This window comes from Macaca nemestrina, chromosome 6 (assembly GCF_043159975.1).
Source record: "Macaca nemestrina isolate mMacNem1 chromosome 6, mMacNem.hap1, whole genome shotgun sequence".
Classification (NCBI taxonomy): domain Eukaryota; kingdom Metazoa; phylum Chordata; class Mammalia; order Primates; family Cercopithecidae; genus Macaca; species Macaca nemestrina.
The window spans coordinates 114,407,579-114,424,474 of NC_092130.1; the positions used below are offsets into that span (position 1 = coordinate 114,407,579).

General features: G+C 35.4%; 1 protein-coding gene across 6 annotated transcripts in view; it reads right to left on the minus strand.

Annotated features, from left to right (window-relative positions):
• Positions 1–16,896, minus strand: part of LOC105499446 (NADH:ubiquinone oxidoreductase complex assembly factor 2) — a 235,361-nt gene that overhangs the window by 167,298 nt on the left and 51,167 nt on the right. The window lies entirely within an intron of this gene.

A 16,896-nucleotide genomic window follows, 5' to 3' on the forward strand; every position in this document is an offset into this window, starting at 1 on the left:
ACTGATTTTTACATACATATTAGATTTTCTACAGATGACTAAACACATATTTAGATATCAAATGTGGACATATTTAGTTAAAATCAATTAAACTGAGAAGTCCTTCCCTCTGGCTGTCTATATTTTTCTTTAATCCTGGTCAGTATAAACCCTTATTACCAGTAATTTGCGACTATAACGCTGAGGAAAAATGCTAGCCTCACGATTTTTGTCATTTCTCCCCCCTCTTCCCCTGCAGGCTGCTACTGTTGATGGCCTTTATGGAAATATAAATTCAATCAGCAGCTGCAAATTTCATGAGACGTCCATCTTCATGCTGAATTTCTAACTGAGTGTCAAAACAATCTGTGGATTTCTCCCTGATGAAACACACATTGAATTGTAAATTTCTGCAATTTCCTCATGTTTGAATTTCAGCAGCAGTAAAATAGTGCTATCTCAGATATACTTCCTATAAGGCTCAAACAAGTAATTTTCTCCTATTCCTTCATTCCATTTAAAGAGTTAACTTTTTTAAAAAGCCATGATATAAAACATCTGCCCCCAATTGAACAATTAAATTTTTTATATAAGGAAATGAACATATAAAAGCCATTAATATATGTTTTAAAAATAATTTTTCACCCCAAGACTTTTTTCTATGTGATCATCTTTATTTATTTACTTATTTATTTTGTAATTTGGTAAATAATGCAATGAGCTTTGATAAAATTAGTGTTTTCTATATATGAAGTCAAGACAGTAAATAAATCAAAAGCAGTCACAAGATAATGACTAGTAACTTCAAGGTTAATGAGACACATTTTCATTAAATATTGCCAAGAGTAAAAATATTAAAACAAAGAATCAAAACAGAGCAGGCATTCCTCTTAACACAAACTTACTGAGTTAATTTTTCACCAAAGAATCATTTTCAACTAAATAGCTAAACAGAACTGCTTTTAAATAACACACTATTATGGAAACCACATTGTTTTGCAACTAAATAAGCAAAAATGTTATATGTTTAAAAAAGATATCTTAAGAAATTCATTAAGTAACTTGTATTCCAAGACAGTAACTTGTTTTTATAAACATCTTTTATTAATGTTACTAACAAAATAATTCATAGTCCTATTTAAAAATTCAACAAGACAGTGCAGTAGACAAATCTTATGGATGGTCTGTAAAACAAGTAATGAAATCACAATTATCAATTCATTCAATAAATATATATTGAACATCTCCTATGTGCCAGGTAATGTTTACCAGGTCATGGGGTTACGGAGATGTGCAGAATACAGTCCTTTACCTCAGAGAAGGCAGTTTAGTTAAGAGGCAAAAAGAAAAAAAAATATTAAAACATAATAAAATAAATGCTATAAGCTGGTACATTAAGGGAGGACAAATTTAGGGGAACACTGAAGAGAGGGACAGCTATACTAATAAGCAGTTATGGAAGCTTTCAAAAAGAGCTGTAGTTTCTAAGGATGTATAGGAGTTAGCCAGGAGAGAAGCAGAAGGAAAGACATTCTAGGCAGAGGGGAGAATACAATTAAACACATGGAAGCATGAAATAGCAGAGGGCCTTCAGAAAACTGTTAGCAATTGGAAACAGAGAACAGGGCTGATATGTAGTATGGTAGAATAAGGTAGGCTAGAATATTTAAATACTTATCTAAACATTTATTTTTTAAATAATAAAGTATTTATTTAAACATTATCCAGAAAGCAGTGGGAAAATATTTTAAGCAGAGGTATAACGATAATCAAGGATATCTCTCAACAGGATATAAAAGTTACAGTATAATGATTAAGAATACAAGCCCCTGGAGCCAGACTTAGTTTAAATACAGCTCTGCCATGTGGTAACTATGTGATTTGGGACAAGTTACTTTCTCTATTTCTCAATTATCTCAACAGTAAAACAGTGATAATAATACTACATACAGGAGGGTTAGAATGAAAATGAAGTGTCTTATAATTATTTGAAGCTATTATTATTATTATTATTATCATTTTATAATTTGGTAGGGTCTATCGGTCTAACTTAACATATTTGAGTCCTAAAACAAACAATCTTATTAAAATTACCTAGAACACCCTTTGGCACAAACTAAACATTTGACTTATTTTCACTTAGAAAACATTTACTGAATTTTATTAGGTACCAGATACATGCAAAACAAAAAATGTTTGAAAAACACACTGGAGGAAAAAGAAAAGTTAAAATAATCCCAAAACAGAATTTTTAAAAATCTATTAATATAGAGAATCAACCAATATCCTTAAAATAGAAAGAAATTAAGATTCAATCAAATTATATTAATGTTAAAAAATACAGAAAATTCTTATAACATGGTATAGTCCAAGCCAATATGTAAGGGCTTCTTTCCTGCTCCAAACATAGATATATACTGGATAAAATACTTTCAAAATAACATATTGCTAAAAATAATTTAAAAATTCCTCAAGTGCTGGAAACAAATAGAAGTCAAAGCCAGAGCCATAAGCTTAAACAGATACTGTAGCAATCCACGGGGTTTCAAACTCAGCTCTAGGCTTTAAGGACTAAGTGCTTGGACATACACCTTTAAATCGCTTGTCAGGAGTGAAAACATACCCATAGCTGATGTGAGGTGGGGGATCAAGAACTGAGCATCCACCTAAAGCTCACAGAATCAAAGAAGGGTGCTACTCATGAAAAAGTAACTAGAAAAACAGTGGCCCATGAACTCTGAGAAAGAGGAAAGAAGCCAGACATTAATTTGAAGCCAGGGAAAACAGTCACCAGCAAAACATAAAAAACTCTAGAAGAGTATCCTACGTATGTGAGGGTTTTAAATTTACATAATTGCATGGTGTAAAATTTAAAAGTAATATAAAATCTGACTGGACCCTTGAAATTTTTAAGGACCAAAAGATATAAATGTAAATAGTCCCACAAGGATACTCATATACTATACTGGACTTCCATAGAATACATAGTCCCTAGTAAAGATTAGCTCATAATAAGAAATTATAACTTGAAGAAACCATTACGAGGAGAAAGTTTTAGCTGATGTAATAAATAGGCAAATTACCCTTCAAATACTACAAATAAAATAATCTAAAACTATAAATAGAATCTGAAAATGACTAAACCAGTAAAAATGTTTAGAATGATTTTTCAAATAGAGAAAAGCCACAATGACAACACTGGTCATACAAAAAAATAACTAAAATATTTTTAAAAGAACCAAAGAGAAATTCAATTTTAAAAAATTCACTGAAGAAAAAGAAAACCTCAAGGAATGGCAGATTAGAATAGTGGATATGGAGGACAGAATACAATCTATATCTTTATTAGGCATTCTAGAAGGAAATGACAGAAGAAGCGGGGAACATATATTTGAAAAGACAGTGGCTGACATTTTCCAAAGCTGATGAGCCACATGAATCCCTTCCCAGGTCCAGGAGAAACAAAAATCAGAATAAAAAGAAAAGATAAAGAAACTCATACCTAAATAAAGTACAGAAAAAGAAAAGAAACTCATACCTAAATAAAGTACAGTGAAAATGTAACACACTAAAGGCAGGCCGGGCGTGGTGGCTCACGCCTATAATCCTAGCACTTTGGGAGGCCGAGGCAGGCAGATCACCTGAGGTGAGGAGTTCAACACCAGCCTGGCCAATATGGCAAAACTCTGTCTTTACTAAAAATACAAAAGTTAGCCGGGTATGGTGGCATGCACCTGTAATCCCAGCTACTTTGGAGGCTGAGGCAGAAGAATCGCTTGAACCTGGGAGGCAGAGGTTGCAGTGAGCTGAGATCACGCCACTGCACTCCAGCCTTGGCCACAGAGCAAGACTCCGTCTCAAAACAAACAAACAAACAAAAAAACCCACCACCAACAAAAACACTAAGGGTAAAGAAAGGATCTTAAAAACAACCAGCAAAGGATAGGTCAGATTATCTACAAAGAAACGATAATAAAGGTAGATGTCTCATATGCAAGAACAAATGCTAGAAAACAACAGAATAATGTCCTGAAAGAGCTAAGGAAATATAAGCGTTAGCCAAGAATTCTATACCCCATTAAACCACCATTCAGGTCTCAGAGGAAAACAGACATTCTCAGACAAATAAAAACTGAGAATTTATTTCCCCCAGTCTCTTGGGAAATATATGTGTAAAGAAAGGAGAATGGAATGCAAGAATACATTAGGAGAAAAGATATTGGTAAACACATTAGAAAGTTAAATAAGTACAAAATACTGATAATAACAGTAACAGATAAACTAAGTAACTTGGAAAGAGTCATAGTTAACATTTTTGTCAATTTGGTTGGGTCATGGTACCCAGATTCCTGGCCAAACGTTATTCAGATGTTTCTGTAAAGGTGTTTTCTAGATGAGGTTGACATTTTAATTAGTAGACTTTGAGTAAAGCAGATTAACCTCCATAATGTGAATAGGCTTCATCTAACCAGTTGAAGGCCATAAGAGAACAAAGACAGGACAACCTCTTCTGAACAAGAAGGAATTTTGCCAACATAATGTCTTTAGAATCACAATTTTTCCCTGGGTCTCTTACCCGCCAGCCTATCTTGCAGATTGTGGACTTACCAAGCTTCCACAATCACAATTCCTTAAAATAAATCTCACTCTCACTTGTTGGTTCTGTTTCTCTAGAGAAGACTGACTAATGCAGAAGGCATTTAGAAACAAAGGGAAACTAAAATGCTAAACAATACAAGCAAGGAAAGTACAAATGAGCATGGTATGCAAAGGTAAAAAGGTATACTATTAAATACTGTTAAACATATAAATAATATCAATACCGAGGAAAAGAAAAAGAATGTATAACATCCAAAACAGTGGAGTGGGAAAGATGGGGTAAGGAAAACAATATGAATAATGTGAATAGACAGAATAAGGGCCTCCTAAAGATGTCTATGTACTAATTCCTGGAACCTGTGACTGTTACCTTACATGGCAAAAATGACTTTGTATATGTGACCAAATTAAGTGCCTTGAGATGAAGAAATCATCCTGAATTACCTGGGTGGACTCAATGTAATCACAAGAGTCCTTATAGAAGGAGACAGAAGGGTCAGAGTTACAGGAAATGTGAGGGCAGAGCAGAGGTCTGAGAGTCAGCAACAGAGCTATCTGAAGATGGACAAAAGGATCACAAGCCAAGGAATGCAAGTAGGCTCTAGAAGCTAGAAAGGGGGGAAAAACAGATTATCTTCTAGATCCTCAAGAAGAAACACAGCCCTGTCAATAACTTGATTTTATCCCAGAGGGACTAATTTTGGCTATCTGACCTCTAGAATTGTAAGATAATAAATCTGTGTTGTTTTAAGCCACTAAATTTGCAGTAATTTCTGATAGCAGCAACAGGAAATTAATACTATGCCACAAAGTTAGAAATGAGAAACCAGTAATAAGAGTAGCACCAGATCAAGTTTCCTAACATATTTGGAAACTTTTTTAAAAAGAAAAAAAAAAAGGGCTGCACCACGGTGGCTCATGCCTGTAATTCCAGCACTCTGCGAGGCCGAGGCGGATCATGAGGTCAGGAGTTTGAGACCAGCCTGACCAATATGGTGAAACCCCATCTTTACTAAAAATACAAAAATTAGCTGGGTGTGGTGGTACGCACCTGAAATCCCAGCTACTCAGGAGGCTGAGGCAGGAGAATCGCTTGAATCCAGGAGGCAGAGGTTGCAGTGAGCACTGAGCAGAGATTGCGCCACTGCACTCCAGCCTGGGCAACAGAACGAGACTCTGTCTCAAAAAAAAAAAACAAACACAAAAAACAAAGATCATACTCCCAGCAACTCAGGAGGTTGAAGTAGGAGGACTGCTTAAGCCCTGGAGTTGGAGGCCTGCCAGGGCAACACAGCGAGACCTTGTCTCTTAAACAAACACATACACACACAAAACCCACACAGTTCAAATTAATTTATGGGTCAAAGAAGACAGAATGGAAATTATAAGATAATTAAAACTTATCAGACAAGCATAGCATAAATGTATCAAATATTCAGAGATGCATCTAAATTATAATTTATAGTAAAATATACAGCCCTAAGTGTTTATAACAGAAAACAAAAAAACTGAAAATTGATTATCTAAAATTCAATTCAAGTATTCAGAAAAATAATACCAGTGGGGGTTGGTGGGAGAAGGAAACAGACAAAGTAGAATATATGAGATAAAAGAGGACAACTATTGCTTAGTGAAACAAAATAAAAAACGATGTAATTAAAAGCTGGTTCTTTGAAAAGAATTATAGACAAACGTCTTATTAATTGGTCAAGTTTTAAAAGGCAGTGATAGGAATTTATAAATACATGTAAAAAGCATAAGAGAATGCAATAAATAATGTTATGCAAATAAACTTGAAAACTGAAACAGTATAATTTTCCAAAATACATATATTATCAAAATGGATGAAAGAAGAATTAGAAAAACTAAATAGAATCTGCTACTATTAAAGACATTGAATTTGTAGTCAAAAATCTTTCTGTAAAAAACACCACCAAGACCAGAAAATCTAACCGTTAAATTTTCCAGGACACTTAGGAACATCTAACCTCTGTTTTACACAATCCGTTCCAGAGAATGGAAAAAAAGAAGGAAATGATTCAGTTCTTTTTAAGAGGCAAATATAATCTGATACCAAAAATCAGAAGAGGCCAGTACAAGAAAAAGGTAAGGCCCATCTCATTTATAAGAATATACGTAAAAATCATTCATTTTTTAAAAACCAGATATATTCCTTATTGTCTCGAAAGCTCACAGCTGGATTTTTTTTTTTAATTTACATTTTATCCAGCACTACTGGGTATTTTATACAAGGAGGGTATTTTAGCTACATTAAATTGCCTTGTTGCTGGGAAAAAAAAAAGTAGTCTTTCTAAGAAACTTAAAAATTTTCTTAACTTGTTATGAACTTATTGAAGTGCATTGCATTTTTTAAAAGAATATTTATTAATACTCTACTTGTACAGAAGAAAAAAAGTTATAGTTTAGCATCAATCCTCCAAGGAAAGGGGAAGAGTAAAATGAGGGAGGGGAGTGAAGAGAGGGAAAAGGAGAGAAGGGGGAAAAGAAGAAGAAGATAGAATAGCAGCTAATACTTATACAGCACTTACTATGTGCCAGACATTCTTCTAAACACTAACAGGTTTACTTGCCTAATCTCCAAAATAACGCTATGATGATGGGTACTATTGTTACCCCCATAATACAACTACAGAAACAAGTGAAAAAAAAATTACAGTCCTTCAGTTTTCTCTGTGGGATAAGATACTCAGTGGATTCAGAAGCAGCACTAAAAATTAATCCCTATGAATGAAAGGTAACGTTTTGATCCATCATCATTTCTACCTCAAAGATTATCTAGCATAATGTCTTTATTTTACAGATAAGGAAATATAGGCTTTTAAAGAGAATGAGAACTACCCACATAACGTAATAGAACTCTAAAATGACAGTCAGTACAAGAAAACAAATCCTAAGACTTATTTTTTGTGTGTGCATATTGATATTTAAAAAAATTTTCTTAGTGAGGAACTAAAAAGGTTTTTACTATATTGTTAATGGTATTCTAATAACATCCATATAAGATATGCAATAAAATGCAGGCTCTTAGACCATCCATAAGCCTACGGAATCAGAATCGCTGGTATAAAATTGTTTTGTTGTCACTGTTTCAAAAGTTTCCATTACTTTGATCAGTCACTTAGGGAACCTCTATATAGAGGTGAATGAGGATATACAAATTTAAGAACACTACAAACTAGCTTTCATTATAAATGCATAAATACATCTCATGTTCTAAGTGGTAAACTGGTATTGAATAAATAAAAATACATTTTATTGCCATTTGTATAGCTTAAACTTAAAATACTTATGTTAAATTCTAATTTGTTAATTAAAAAATTAATAAAGTTTGATGAACTTAAACCAGTGGTATAATGACAAATGTTTAATAATCTTCTGGGCACAGTTCCAACATAAATACTGATTGGATTAAACTTACTTGAATATTGAAAGACTGTTTCCTTAATTTTTGTGCTATTCAGAATATAATGGCTATAGACACGATATACATTTTCTCTATCACTTCCTTAAACACAATCAACAAAAGAATAAATTAAGCCCTGATTTGTAGCATTTGCCTATTTCTGTGGCTTAAATAAATACTCTTTTATGGCCAAGTTCAAGTTCTAATATGACGTCACTAAATGTGGAGTGACATACCCAGTAGCCAGCCATTATATATTATTTTACCATATAAATATGATAGGCATAAATAACCTCAAGAGTATATATAATAGTAAAATGTAGTAAGCTAATCAGAAAGTACTGAGTTTTGAGTATTTACTACCTTTGAATGTACTTATAATTAAATAAGCTAGTATGAGGACGCAGTGGCTCCCAGCACTTTGGGAGGCCGAGGTGGGCGAATCACCTGAGGTCAGGAGTTCAAGATCAGCCTGGCCAACATGGCAAAACCCCATCTCTACTAAAAATTCAAAAAAATTAGCTGGGTGTAGTGATGCATGCCTGTAATCCCAGTTACTTGGGAGGCTGAGGCACAAGAATCTCTTGAACCTCGGAGGTGGAGGTTGCAGTGAGCCGAAGTCGTGCCACTGTATTCCAGCCTGGGTGACACAGTGAGACTCTATCACAAAAAATATATATATAAATAAATAAACACAAAGAGACAGGGTCTCCTCTGTGTTGCCCAGACTAACCTCAAACTCCTGGGCTCAAGCAATCCTCCACTCTTGCCTCTATGTTTCACAGAGTTGAGGCTATAGGCCCATACCACCCTGCACAGCTAATTCAATTTTTACTAATGTTTATATTTAATAACTAGTTTACAAAGTTTCCAATCAGTTCCAACAGGCTGGTGTAAGCTGGCTCCACTACACCATTGAAAACCCATACTATTGCTTTCTGAAATTTTACATAATGAAATTTCACATAAAATTATACATTCATTTTTTTGTCTCAAACATTCTACAAAGTTATCTAATTTAGCAAAAATCAATTAATTTAGAAAAAACCAGTGTGCCCAAAGAAAATCCGAATCAATAATCTATTTGTTTACATTTTAGTTCAAAGCTTCTACAAGATTTTTAAATTTAGGTTAATATAGAGAGGACTCCCATACTTAATTCTCTGAATCTGACGTGTTTATTTTGCCCTAATATACACTGCCAACATAACATCAGTATGAATTTATCTTATTCCAAAATCATCTTATTAGGACATAATCAATTATTTTAGAACTTACTATCTATTGTAGGCTGTTTGATGCCTACCCCTATCTCATTCGAATAGAAAAAAGCAAGAGTGAAAAGTAGAGAAAGGAATATGCTTTTGATTTGAGGCAAATGTTGAGTTCCTAATTTAAAACTGAAGCAGAGAAAATGAGTTTAGTAAGGGACTTGAGCATCCTCAGATTTTGGAATCCTTGTGAAACCTGGAACCAATCCCCTGAGAATACTAAGGATGACTACTTTCTTTGGGATAGGCCTGATCTCACCAAGGGTGGCCAGGCAGCAGGTGCTGGATATCCCAGATACATCAAGGGTACAATGAAAGCTCAAGGTTACACAGGCACAAACAACCTACCAATCCTTTAAACTGAGACTCAATTATTATCAAGATTTATAAGCCACGTTGATGCCTAAAACTGCAAGCTTTGACCACTTTACATAACATTCAGATGATTAAAAAACAGAGGCATTTGATCTGGAATCCTCAGGCTTTGGGGAGAGAACTGTTCCACAGACTCCTACCACGATAGCGGAGGACAGCATAGTAAGTACTCAAGCATTTATCTCCACCTTAAGAAATATACTCTGTCAAGACAATATATTAGTGTGGTAAAAGGCATAATTAGTGAAAAAAGAAGAAAGTGTCAAATACCCTACTGACAGTTATCTCATAGTTTTCCAACCACATAGTTATTTACCAGCTTTCATGCTACATGGCTGCCACCTACCAGAAATGCCACTACTATAATTTCAATATGCATACAATGAAAGCAATCATCCAACAGGATTTCTCTGAAACTAGCCTTATGTCCCCCAATATACAGTTTTGTAATTTCAGTCTTTTGCTTTTCCATCTTACATAACATACCACTCCCTTCCTCTGCTGCCTTTTGTCCTTTTTAAATTTTATATAAAAAGGGTGCCAAATATATACATGTCTATAAAACTTTTAAATCCCAAAGGTGAATCATTTTACCTCTGTGTAAATTTTTTTTTTTTTTTTTAGATGGAGTCTCGCTTTGTCGCAAAGCTGGAGTGCAGTGGCCTGATCTCGGCTCACTGCAACCTCTATCTCCTGGATTGAAGTGGTTCTCCTGCCTCAGCCTCCCAAGTAGCTGGAATTGAAGGCATGCACCACTAAACCCAGTTAATTTTTGTATTTTTAGTAGAGACAGGGTTTCACCATATTGGCTAGGATGGTCTCAATCTCGACCTTGTGATCCGCCCGCCTCAGCCTCTCAAATTGCTGGGATTACAGGCGTGAGCCACCGCACCCAGCCTTAAGTCTTTTTTAAAACAGAAATCTGTTAGCCGATTTAATTCTTAAAATATAATCCATAATCACCACTATAAGACAGGGCAAGAAAACTATATATAATCCATAATGATTTTTGTTGTTGGTTTTTAACCTTTCTGCTTTAGATTTTTGAAACATTTTTTAAATAGAAACTTGGAAATTTATAGTACTGATTGCTATTCTGACATGCAGAATTTTCTGTGCACTAATGTGGAAAGATTTCTTAGCACTAAAGGACATCCAGAAATATTTCAACATCATTACATTTTCAAGACTTTCATATTAAATACAAAAATATAAGAAATTGGGCTGGGTGAGGTGGCTCCGGCCTGTAATCCCAGCACTTTGGGAGGCCGAGGCGAGAGGATAACTTGAGGTCAGGAGTTCAAGACCAGCCTGGCCAACTTAGTGAAACTCCGTCTCTACTAAAAATACAAAAATTAGCTGGGTGTGGTGGCGTGCACCTGTAGTCCCTGCTACTCAGGAGGCTGAGGCAGGAGTATTGCTTGAATCCAGGAGGCAGAGGTTGCAGTGAGCCAAGATCATGCTACTGTGCTCCAGCCTAGACAACAGAGCAAGACCCTGTCTGAAAAACTTTAAAAATTAATTTTAAAAATCAGGTGTTATATTTAGTAACATTTAAAAGTAATTAAAAATAGTGTGTCAGATAAGTATATATATTGTTTTAGTCACTGAAATTTTTAAAAGACTCTACCATTAGATATGACCTACTTTCAGAGTTAACAGGAGTTCGTGCCTAAGCATGCCTACCTCAAAACAAAGCCAATGTCCCAAAAGTCAGCCTTGCTTGTGATGGTTCTTTGACTTCAATTTAGTCTCAAGAAGTAATAAACAAGAAAAAGGAGAAACAAAAATTCTGCATTCTTATTTAATGTCTATATCATAGGTGTTGAATAAATATTAAACATATGCAAAAGATGTTCTCTTCTCCCTATGTATAGTTAGAGTTTAACATCTTTCTAAAACTTATAAAACCAAAGATCTGTTATATGGATAATTAACAATAATAGAAAGTCTATCAGCCTTAGTGTTTCAAAATAAAGCTGCAAATAAGGGTAACAATTATGCCAAAACAAAAATGTTAGAATGGCCTACTCTATTTTTACTTACAACATTTCTGAAATCAAATATGTGGGGATTTTCTTCACACCAACCAATTCTTCAACTCTCCAGAAACCACCTGGGTGTCCTAAAATTCAATTTAATTCAATTTTGACACTAAGTCCTAGGAGTTAGTGCAGACCCCATAGGTTAAGTCCCAAGACTATTGGTACTTCAGATACAGGTTACAAGTCCCAGGTTGCCATCTGTACTTCTGACCAACCAGCTATAAATTAGGGGTTCCCAGGACTCCCTCCTCAAGTCTGACAATTTCCTAGCACAGTTCACAGAACTCAGGAAGACAATTTATTCACTATCACCTACTTATAATAAAGGATACAAATTAACAGCCAGATGAAGAGGTATATAGGGTGAAATCTGGAAAGGTTCCAAGCACAAGAACTTCTGTCCCCATGGAGCTGAGGTGTGCCACTCTCCTGGCACGTAGATGTGTTCACCAACTTGTGGCTGTTGTCAAAACCTGAAAGCTCTCCAAACTTTGCCATTTAGGGGTTTTCACAGAGGTCTCATTAAATAGGTATGATTGCTTAAATCACTGGCCTTGGTGATTAGCTCAACGTCCAGCCCCTCTCCCCTCTCCAGAGATTGACGGAGTAAGGCTGTAAATCTCCACCTTCTTAATCATGTCATGGTCTTTCTGGGGACCAGTCCCATTCTTAAAGTATCTAGGGGACACCTGCCACCAGCCATCTCATGAGCATACAAGAAACACTCTCATCACTACAGAGATTCCAAGGGTTTTAAGAGTTGTGTGCCAGAAACTGGAGACAAAGATTAAATATGTATTTCCCATGGTACCATACCTACAATCAAATTCAATAATCTCCAGTAGGAATTACCCCAAGGTCAGGTACATAAGTTAGCATGTCTATAAAGGTGCTTTGCACATGACCTACACATAAATTACTTCTCAGGAATTTCCTAATATATTTCCAAATTTCTATCTTTGTTTTCTCTAAACTACTATGTTGAATGCTTATTTTATTTTCACTCATTCTTTTTCACCTAAACTAGGAATTCCTAACTCTACCAAAAAAAAAAAACAAAAAAAAGGAGATAAACTTTGGAACATCAGCACCAAAAGATATCTTGGCTGAGTCTCCAGTGATGCACAAGCAACAGTACAGAGAACACATGACTAGAGAAGCACATTCAATATTATATAATTCAGAACAATGAATTTTTTAAAACTGGCTTTATTCAAAATATTCAAACATTCAGGCAGATGTCCAATAAAAAAGAATAACTAGTTAGAAATAAATCCATTAGCTTTAATATAATCCAAATAAGGCACAGAGCATTAAATCAATATAATACAGAAAAAATCTTAAAATACTTTAAGAGAGTTGAAAGAAATTATTATAAAGGGAAAAATTTTCTTTTTATGTACCTTTGAACAAAAGACATTAAACAAAATTGAAGTCCAGAAGAAATAATTGCTCTTCCATAAATTAAGTGTTGAAAAAAAAATTTAATTACGCTTGAGGGTTTCAAATGAACAAAATTGTACTAATATATTTTTTATTTATCAGTTGTTTCCTGGGGCAGATTACATTTTTTTTAAAAGCTACTCTCCAAATTTCAATAATTTTCTCAACTTCTCTGTTTGAATGCTTGCAACACAAACAATCATTTTTATTTGTTTATGTGGCTTAATAGTACCCCAATATGAAGATAATTTTTTTTTATTCCAAGGTAACCAAGCTATTGGAGAAGTTTTTAACTGAAATTGCCCTGTCATGCTATTCACACAATTGCTACTTAGAGAGTTCAAGCAAGATACAAATTTGATTAAATTATTGTTACAATTTTCAAAACAATTAATTGAAAATGTCGAAGTGAATAAATGAGATTACAGGTGAAACTATTATAGAAGAAATAAATGTGACTTTGACTACTTTTTTCATTTACTATGCCCCATTTCTTTTTTTTTTTTTTTTTTTGAGACGGAGTCTCGCTCTGCTGCCCGGGCTGGAGTGCAGTGGCCGGATCTCAGCTCACTGCAAGCTCCGCCTCCCGGGTTCCCGCCATTCTCCTGCCTCAGCCTCCCGAGTAGCTGGGACTACAGGCGCCGCCACCTCGCCCGGCTAGTTTTTTGTATTTTTTAATAGAGACGGGGTTTCACCGTGTTAGCCAGGATGGTCTCGATCTCCTGACCTCGTGATCCGCCTGTCTCGGCCTCCCAAAGTGCTGGGATTACAGGCTTGAGCCACCGCGCCCGGCGCCCCATTTCTTTGTAAAATATTTTATATTTTTCTGAAAGCTAAAATACTCATTCTACTTGGAAAAAGCTAAAAACTCTATTAAACAAAAATAACACAATTGTTTAAAATTTAATTAAATAATTTTTCAAAGTAGAGAAATATAGATCCAAATGTATTCTACAATTTACATTTACTCAACATGCAATACTAATATATATTATTATTCAACATGTCCATATTCAATAGTAAAGTCTTGACACTAAGCAGAATTTTGGAAATTATAAACAGTTTTAATTGTACACTAATTAAAAAATCATAAACTACTAGTTTGGAAAAGGAAAAAATTACAATAAATTTTAATTGTGAATTTACACAGGTATATTTACTTAATTTCAATGAATTGGCTGAAAATTAGAGTAAGCCAAATGATTTAGGTAATAGCTATATTTTCAATATCTGTCTGTGGGGAAGAAACAACAAAATTCATTTAGTTTTAAACATGTAAAAAATGTTGAATTTGAGAGTTTTGTAGAAGATCTTGGTGGAAATACCGAGTAGGCAGTTGGATACACTGATTTAAAGCTCAAGAGAGAGGTCTGGGTGGAGATAAGGTCTGAAAATCATCATCATATACAGCAACTGAAGCCACAGGGATGGGTGAGCTGAAGAAAGAATTCTGGAGGAACATAAAGATGTGAGAGCTGACAGATAATGAGGAATAGTTCCAGAAATCTAAAAAACAAAACAGTGTGAATGGTAAAATGAGAACAAGGAAGAAATAGCATTATCAAAGCTTTAAAGAAGTTAATCGAGTTGTGAAAAATATTCACTGAATTCAGCAAACAGGTTACCAGTAGTAATCTTATCAGAAGCAGTATGAGTAGATGAATGGAGCTAGAAGCAAAAATGCTAGAGCAGGTAAGAAAGTTCAGGTTGGAGGCATGGATTCCTAATTTATTTTTTACAAAAGAGAACATACTAAACACCTATTTAATGTGCCAGGCATTGAGTTCGGGTATAACGAGATGCTAGGCACTGAGGATATACTGATGAGCAAGACAGCCCTCACAGCATTTACACTCTGCCAGGGAAGACCAATGATAATGTTGTCAGTAGGGGATTTTAACTGCATGCAATAGAAACGTTCGCTTAGTTTAAACCTAAAAGGAGATGTTGGATGGCTCACAGAATTGTTGGGAGGCTGAAGAAACAGTTCAGAAGCTATGAAATGAAAAAGGAAACCATCGAATATGATGCCACAGAACTAGTTCAGTGAAGACCTACCTTATGGCAGCCACCACGCAGCAACAGATACTACAATTTGCACCACTAATCTCACTGGCACTAAACAACAGGTGATGCCTCAAGCTTGAGTGCTCGTCCTTCCCTCTTCCCCTAACTACCCAAAGAAAACCACTGCCAGGAAGAATTATCAGCTGCTTCCATTTATTTATTTGTATCACTAATTCATAAACTCAAAAGTGGGGCAGATACTTCTCACTGGCTGAGTCTAGATCATATGTCCATGGCCTGGCTACAAGGGAAGCTGGAGGAGTGAGTACACAGTTCTTCCTTTGGGGAGGCAGTGGGGAGAGCTCTGCCTCCTTACAAAACTACTCATAAGGCACAGAATTATCAAAGCACAGGACAAACCTCATATGAAGAACAGCTATATCAGCAAGTAAAAATACATAAGGAAGTAACTACATAACACTAACTTAAGAGAGATTTATTTTTCTCTCACATAAAGGAGATATGGAGGACAAGACTCCAGGGCTCAAATGGTGACAGATCCATAATGATAAGGGATTCAGGCTCCTTCTATCTGACTACTCTGCTGTCCTTACAATGCCACCTCATGACCCAGGATGGCTACTAAAAGGCCAGCCGCACATTCACATTCTAGCCAGCAGGAGAAAAGGGAAGGGGAAAAGAAGAAAATGCCCTTCCCCTTTAGTGATACATTACAGAAGTCATACTCAACATATATCTTACTGCCCAAAATTTAACCCTAAAGCCAACCTAGCTGTAACAGAAAAGAGTGAATGTAGTGATTTGCTATGTGGCAATATGTCCAGCTAAAAATTAGAGTTTTTATTACTGAAAGAAGAAGGGATGAATTATAATGCAAGGCAAATAGCTGCATAAGCCACAGCAAGCCCACAGTGAAAAGCAACCACTAAAATAAGATATGTAATAACAGAGAGTGGTAAGACAACTACAAAAAAGAACTATGAGAACATATAGTACACGATTCTAACCCAGTCTAGAAAATAGGGAAGGCCTCCCTGGGGGAGATGTATTTAGATGAGAAGTAAAGCATGAGAGGTTAGCTATATGCAAGAGTTGAATGCAGAAAGGAGAGAAGGAGGGGAAGGTAGTTAGAGACAAGCAAAACATGTGTAAAGGCCTGGTATGATATACAGAAACGGAATTGAAGAAGCTCGAGTGGGCTGAAGGATAGAGAGCAAAGGGAAGAGTAGAGTGAGATAATACTTGTCAGAAAGGCAAAGACCAGATACTGTATAATAATGCCTCCTAAATTCAGCAGCTTGGACTTAATCCAAAGGATGGTATGAAGTCACTGAATTAAAGCAACACAGTCATATAATCAGATTTGAAACTCAGAAATCTCACCAAGACCAGAGTGTGAAGCCTGGATTAGAGAAGATAAGGTTGGAGGTAGAAAATCAAGAGGTAGTTGTAGTTCAGGAGAAAGTGACAGATGATTAGACCAGGGTAGAGGTACTGAGGATAGAGAGAAGTGGAAGGATTCAAGAGCCTGTTAGAAAGTCTAATTGACAGGCAACTGAAGGAACATTGGGAGTAAGTCAGAAAGAGTTAAGCCTGACTCTCAGGTTTCTGACTTGGACATCTAGTTGGGGGTGGCATCATTTATTAAGACAGGAAATACTAGAGGAGATGTGGAGTTTTTTGTTTTGCTTTGTTTTGTTTTTTTAGAGGAAGGGGATAATTAGTTTCAGTT